Consider the following 7,213-nt stretch of genomic DNA (forward strand, 5'->3'; position numbering starts at 1 on the left):
TTTCAAACCTGACTATTTAGGCATCATTTTTCTTCCCATGAAATATTTTAATCAAAGCACTCAAATACAGTCTTATTGGTAGGAAAGAGGAGATCTGTAGACAGCATCTATTGGGTAGCATTTTAGCCTTAAAAATTAGAGCTGGTTGGAACTTTCCAATAGAACACTGTTAAGGAGCTTAGACTACAGACAAGTATTACATTCCATTTCTAGCCAGAAGTCCCCATGATTAGGAACAGTAGCATTTTACATTTTGTTTTAAATGGAAAAAAACTAATAGATTTAGGCAGAGCCCCTCTAAGAATATGCTTTATTTTTTACCAGCCCTCTCCATCTGTTTTGAATCTCTTTTAAATTTGCTTAATGGAAATGTACTTCTAGTGGAACTTAAAACATTCACATTAATGTTCTGTGTTTTCCAGACCTAATACAATAAATAATGAAAGTTAGTTACAATAACTAACAAAAGGTACATTGTATTCTGAGAAGCACAGATAAAGCAAAACAGGCAATGTGGCCTTTCCTGTGCAGGATACTTAAACATGTTCCTAATTTTAAGCCAGACAGTGATCTTATTGAAATCAAGACTATTCACATGCTTAAAGTTAGGCACATTCTTAAATACCAGGCTGAATCAGGGGATAAAAAAAGACCTTTCAAAATTGCACTCATTGTCCAGACATATTTTATGCTTTAGTGTCTTCTCATAATCTTCTCCAATCATGGGTATATTGTTACCTTAATAGAATACTTTTCAAAGCAAGAAGAGATAGAGGAGCACTGTACTTTTTCAAGGGATCAACAATGAGAGCATCACAATATTATTTAGCATAGCTTGCTTTGTGATTGTTGACATATCAGAAAAAATCTATTATTCAGTAGCTTTTTATACTAGCTCTTCCATCTGGGTTGTGAGTCCATGTTAGCACACCGGGTAAAATTGCTAAATATCTGAAGTACCATCTGGTTTGAGAAGTTGAATCTCATACTGTGAATAATTCTTTGTTTCTATATTTGTATTTGGAAAAAACAAAGGGGAAATTTGTTAAACAAATACTTAAACCAACATTCAAAAAGACACTTACCACAGTGATCAATCTATTATAAGACTTAAATATTTAGTGGAATCAAATATTATTTGATGTTCAATGGAAATCTTCAGAATCTTTGGTTTTTGGGGGGAGGTGATTGTTAAGCCTTCTTTTTAGCTATTTAGCTACATAACTAGCTACTTTTAGCCATTTAACTATACAGAAAATTTAAAATTATAGAAATGTCTTTAAAATAATAGAAACACACTGTGCTATTTTTCTCTCTTCATTCTTATTGCTAATCTGTAGTTGCCCTCAAAACTGATGACAAAAGGATTAACATCAAAAAATTATTTGAAAAGAAGATGTATTTATACCCATATTTTTCATTTTACATAAACAGTGAAACAGCTATCCCTAAGAACTCAAAATAGACACTAAACATTTTTAAAATTAGTCATAACCTGTACTGGAAGTATGTCCTCTCCTAGGGTAGTAGCAGTATAAATTCAGGGGAGTTCTCACTGTCTTTTTAAATTGAGTCCTTGGATCTTTCCCCTAATTATAAAGGCTTATATGTTCAAGTAAGGTAATTTTTATCAACTCTAGTGAACTGAGACTTTCACTCATACTTCAATCCAGTTTGGCCAGTTGCAGGGATCTGACGGTGGCAAGACATCTACAAGAGCTGTGGGCAGAAGGTAGGGCAGGGTAGCATCTTAGAGCCTAACAGATTCAGTGAGGCATGAGCTTTCATAGACATAAACTTATTTCATCAGATGTTCCCTTGCTTGTGAAACACCATCATGTTTCTTCAGTTGACTTGAATGGGTATGTGGCATCACTGGTTCTGGCGTTACTCTGTAACAATCATATCATAGGTAGCAAAAGAGCCATGCATGCAGCATGTTAATTTTCAGCAACTCTAAGAATATTTTTTTACCTACAATGTTTTTTTGTAGTCATCCTTGCCACCTTTGGGAGTTAGATAGAAAACCTCCATAAGTGTACCACCTGGCAAATGTTACATTATGCAGTGTGCTGCCATGGGCTTTGGCCAACCCATTCTCCACCACCTAACAGTCCCATATTCTTGTTTTTCAGGGTTTAAAAATGAATGGCTGAGCACAGGATAAGCAAATCCTGCTCAGTGCAGTATAATGTGGATTAGTTACTGCTTTGCCAAATAGGTTATTTTCTAAGCACAACATGTGAGCAAAGCACCTATTCCAGGAAATATAAAGAGGATGTAAATTTATGAGACTGGGCCAGAGTGTTCTAAGGATCCCTGGCTGGGACATGAATTAAACACCTGTCTATTACTGACTCCTCCATTGGCTAATGTGAGTCAGAGTTTCACTGCAGAATAGAAACATTCATCCTGACTTTTTAAAATATTGGCTTTTAAAAATTCCAGAGAGAAAAGAAGGTTTAAAGATTACAAAATCATGTATTTTATTTCAAAACTTAGCCAATATCTTAAGTAGATAACATGGACATATTCTTAATCAATGAAACCATAAATAAAGTCTTCATGTCACATTGGAAAAATTGACTGGTTTCTCACTTCTGGAAGTATGAGAATGAATTAGGTTCTAATAGCATCAGTTTGCTGTCTCAGCTAAGTTAGCACTCTACACCATAAATAACCACACGGTTTAGCACAAATTTATTTATTTTACAATTTATAAAATGCACTCATCACTAGGTTTATTGGCATGTATACAAAGATAACAACAAAATAAAAACATATTGACTAGATTCAACTGAAGTGAAATCCTTCAACATATCCTTAATAAATATATATAAATCACCCCTAACATCCCCAGGCAAATGCATCACTAAATATTTAAGCCTTGAAAACTGTTCTAAAAGTCAGTGAACTGAGTGAATCTGTAGATAATTTATCAGAAGACTGAAGTCCAGAGGTAAGGCATGCCCAGTGAAAGCTCTCTTATTTAGCCCCACAAAACCCAGATTATAAGATTTAATATATTTCAATCTATTATCATTCCAAAAAGATTGAGCTGTCTAACTGATATACAGAAAGAAAGTTTATTTCTAAAGTAGCTAGAACGTAAACACTGGAGCAATATTCAGGTGCTGAATGTCCAAATCAAACATGCACCCACAATAAACTGAAAGCCAGTGCAAACTTTAGAAAACATCAACCACCACTAAATAAGTGAAAGCTACGTTTTCTTCACCAGTTTGAAACTTCTTCATAGTATTTAAGAGAAGCCTTATATAAATGCACAGAAATAATTTAACCAGGATTGCACAGGCATAGAGGTAGTAAATAGGTTTGCATCAGAAAGATGCATTCAAAAACTCATGGGAAAATTGCATCTTGCTTATGAAAAGTGATAAGCCAAATTTTGAATAACAAAAGGTGAAGTTTGGAAATGCTGGAGTGGTAAAAGGAAAAGTGTTGATCTAGTTATGTAACTTTTATTAATGTATCCATTACAGGCTTGAAGACGGAGAAAATGGCTTTCAGGTGCCTAAATTCCACTGAAAATACAAAAGAATGAGACACCTCACTGCTATTTTTTTCTGAAAAAATCATCCTTACTAAAGCACGAACTGATGCTCATTAAGGTCACTGGACAGAGGATTCAGCCTGAAATTGTGGTATGTCTGATATTTGGGCATGTGAAATACATAGTAATTTACAATCTAACCAATAAAAAGAAAGAAAAAAGAACCAGACAGACATGAAATCTGGCCTCCTTAGCCATGTCTACATGAAATGTTTAATTAGTTACTGCAGACTAATTAACTCTGCAGTAAACATCTCGCATATACACATGCAGCCCTATTAGGCTGCAGGAAACTAATTAACTTTGCAGCAGGGTAGTACTTGTAAATACAATTACAACCTTGCTGCAGAATCTTTTTATGTGCAGCAGCACATATGTAGATGTTGACAGGGCTGGCTGGGGCAGAAAGTTGCTTTAGTGCAGGGGCTGCCTGCCAGCTAGCCCCACACTGAAGCATCCTTATGCCCTAGCCAGCCTCTCCACAGCAAGATGAGCCAGGCTGGAGCAGCCCTGAGCTGGCAGGCTGACCCCTGGGGCCTCCTGCAGGCTGGGCCTACTCTACCCTGCCTCAACATGCTACAGTCCTAGGCATACAGGCAAAGAGCACACCTGAGAGCAATAAACTCTGGTACAATATGCACTGGAGTTTATTGCGGTGTGCTAATAACACATGTAGATGCATCCCTGGGTTGTGCGAAATTTCAGCAGCCGTTTTGTTTTGAAGGTGTTTTGGCCCATTTCAGTGCTCAAATCACTGAATCTAAAAGTACATGGAGGGCTCTAAATCATCTCTAAAACTAAACGAAACCATCCAAAACAGTTCAGAAATGTTTTGAATGTTTCAGATGTTTCAGAGCCAGGCTTGCAGTGAAACAGAAAGTAAGAAGAGGGAGGTGGAAGAGGGGTGGAAGGACTGCTCTGATATTGACATCTGTAGCTGGCCAGTGTCTGTGATCTGTCCCTGAAGTCCCTTGCAATCCCAGTACTGTTGGGGAGGGATGGCAGCCTGCTGTGATCCTGTGTGCAGATCTGGGGAGATTAAAGTCAGCACATGGCACAGGGTGCCAGCCCTGGCACATGCTCTCAAGCTACTTTTACTGTCATGTGGTGCTCCTGGTAATGCAGACAGAAGCCTCATGCCCTTGGGCCAGGCCAGGTCCTGCCTCCATCTGCCCCGCGCATCTTTAGGCTGGACCGGCTTCATGCAGGCAGGACCAGGCCTGGCCTGATAGCACACGGTTTCTGTGTGTGGTGCCAGGAGCCCTGCATGACAGCCAGAGTTGTTCAATCCTGTGTGAGAGCACATGCCAGTGGGCCAGGCTGGTGCCATATGCAGCTCCTGGTTTCTAGCAGTGCTGAGTGCTGCCAGAGGGCTGTGCCTGAAGTGCGCCATGAGTGCCCCAACAGCTGCTGCTGGGGGATGGGAGCTTTGTGCCCCTCCTGAGCAGTTCCCCATCTCCACAGTCTTCCTGACCCCCACACAGTCCCACTACACCCAAGAACCCCCCACCCACATACCCACCCACAAGTCCCACAACCACTCACAACCCCCTGAACCTCCCCCCAACAAAATTCACACCCTATGTGCCCAACCACCAGATGGGACAGGACCTGCTGGTAGGAGCCTTGGCTTCAGGGGCAACTGCTGCACTGCAGCCATGCCCACACCAGTGCTGGGACATGTGGCCCCAGCCTGGCAGTGCTCCTGGTCCCGGGAACCACTTGGGGAGTGTGATGGGCTGGGGGTAGGGGTGGAGGTGCCAGCAGAGGTGTGTGAGAAAGATGGGGGTTGGGGATGGGATAAGTGCTCTGGGTAGAAGAAGATGCCAGAGCTTGGCTTAGAGCCACCTTGCCCACTTACAGCAGCCTGTGCAGAGTGAGGCTGGTTTGGAAGGGAAGGGGCTTGCCTGATCCAGTCCCTGAGCCCCAGTCAAAAGCTTTGCAGGAACAGCATGGGGATCACTGGAGCCTGGGCACAGGTGCAGGAAACACAACAGCAAGGGCTGGCATTGCTCAGAGCCACAAAGGAGCAGGTAGAACATGTCCTGGTTCTGGGATGGAGCTACTGCCAGGAGGGAGCTAGTGGGGTCTGGCAGGGATGGCAGGTCAGAAGTGGGTTGGGAGTGAGAGGCAAGGGCAAGAGCAGGGCACTGGCATATCAGCTGCTCAGCATCCCACATCTTGGTGAGTGACCTCTGACTTTTTCTATGATATAAAAAAAACAAGCAAATGCCAAAGTGTATAGATATTTAGAATTCATTTTATTATGATGATAGAGGCACTGGTAGGCTTTAAAATTGTAAATATATCAGTAAAACATCACTGAGCTTATCTCTCTGCTTTATTGTAATCACAGAAGAACATGGATTTGGGGTATTTTAATGAGAGAATTTGGATTTCTTATCAGAGAATTTGCCATTTTTAAACAGGGAACACTAGGATCCCTGCGTCTGAGGCAAGTGGTGAGACCTGGGCAGAGGAATCTGCCCAGGGCCAGCACTGGGGACGCAGCTGGAGGGCAGATGAGGTGGTTGATTCCTAGTCATTTGGAGTCAGGAGGACATGCTTTGACAGTTTAGCGGGCCATCGCAAGAAGCACGTTTTCTGGGTGTATGACAGCAGTGCTGACAGAAGGCTAACTGTGTAGCCACAGTCCACTGGAAACTGGCCCAGAGGTTCAGTAGGCTCTGCTGTAGTGCCTGTACCAGAGCCTAGGCAGCTGTGAGGTTCCTGTCTGGGTCTGGCAGGTGTGCAGACATTGGGCCACAGGTCCAAGGGGACAGATACTGTTTCAGGTGGCAGGAGGTCAGATCCAGGCAGCAGCCCCCCACCACCAGATTTCTGCAGTGGGTAGAGGGTGGATGGGCAACTCTAGCTTAAGGCTGCTTTGTCAGTCCAGTTGGCACAAGGGGCTAATGTCTCCAGATACCAACTTGCTGGGCCTAAGAAGCTCCTGAGGGTGAGCTGCTTGTGAGGGAAGCTTTATATACTGCTGGAGCCAGCACAGGTGGTGGCTCCAAGTTCTAGCTCCCCCTGGCTGAAGATCCAGGAGTAGGTGGGCATGGTTAGTTTGCCCCAAGTGGCACAAGTTGCCCGACACCAAAGTGCATGTTCAAGCATGTGTGCTGAGGCACAAATTTGTGCCGCTGCCAATTGAAGCACATACATTATACACCCCAAAAGTTAGACACAGATCACTAATTTATTTATCATGCACACAATGACATATACATACACTCACCAGTTCACACACACAACCCACCTACACATACACACAGGTAAGTTCCTAACTTGGATGGTATAGTGTGTAAGTGTGCATTGGAGTACCTGGGAGAAGGTTCAGGTGAGAGAGAGAGTTAAAGTTGCCAGAACCAGGATTAGAACCTGTGGACTAGAGAGAAGCTGGCTGAGGAACTGAGGCTTGGGTTTACTTAAGGTAGACTGGAGCTGGAGACTTAGGTAGACAGCTGAGATACTGGGGTAGGCCAGATAAGTGGTGGCAAGGAGGAGAAATCATCCCGCAGCTGGAGTACTGCAACCAGTTCTGGGCACCACACTTCAAGAGGGATGTCGACAGCATGGAGAGGGTCCAGAGGAGGGCCACTCGTATGATCAGGGGACAACAGGGCAGGCCCTATG

At 42.8% G+C, this 7,213-nt stretch overlaps 1 long non-coding RNA gene across 1 annotated transcript in view; it reads left to right on the plus strand.

The window, feature by feature from the left end:
• The window catches only part of LOC109310784, a 25,057-nt gene that overhangs the window by 370 nt on the left and 17,474 nt on the right, over positions 1-7,213 (plus strand). Inside the window, exon 2 of the long non-coding RNA XR_002101312.1 lies at positions 3,504-3,665. This is a non-coding gene — a long non-coding RNA (uncharacterized LOC109310784). The remainder of the gene's footprint in view (positions 1-3,503; positions 3,666-7,213) is intronic.

Source organism: Crocodylus porosus, unplaced genomic scaffold (genome assembly GCF_001723895.1).
Source record: "Crocodylus porosus isolate Cpor-Errol unplaced genomic scaffold, CroPor_comp1, whole genome shotgun sequence".
Lineage (NCBI taxonomy): Eukaryota > Metazoa > Chordata > Crocodylia > Crocodylidae > Crocodylus > Crocodylus porosus.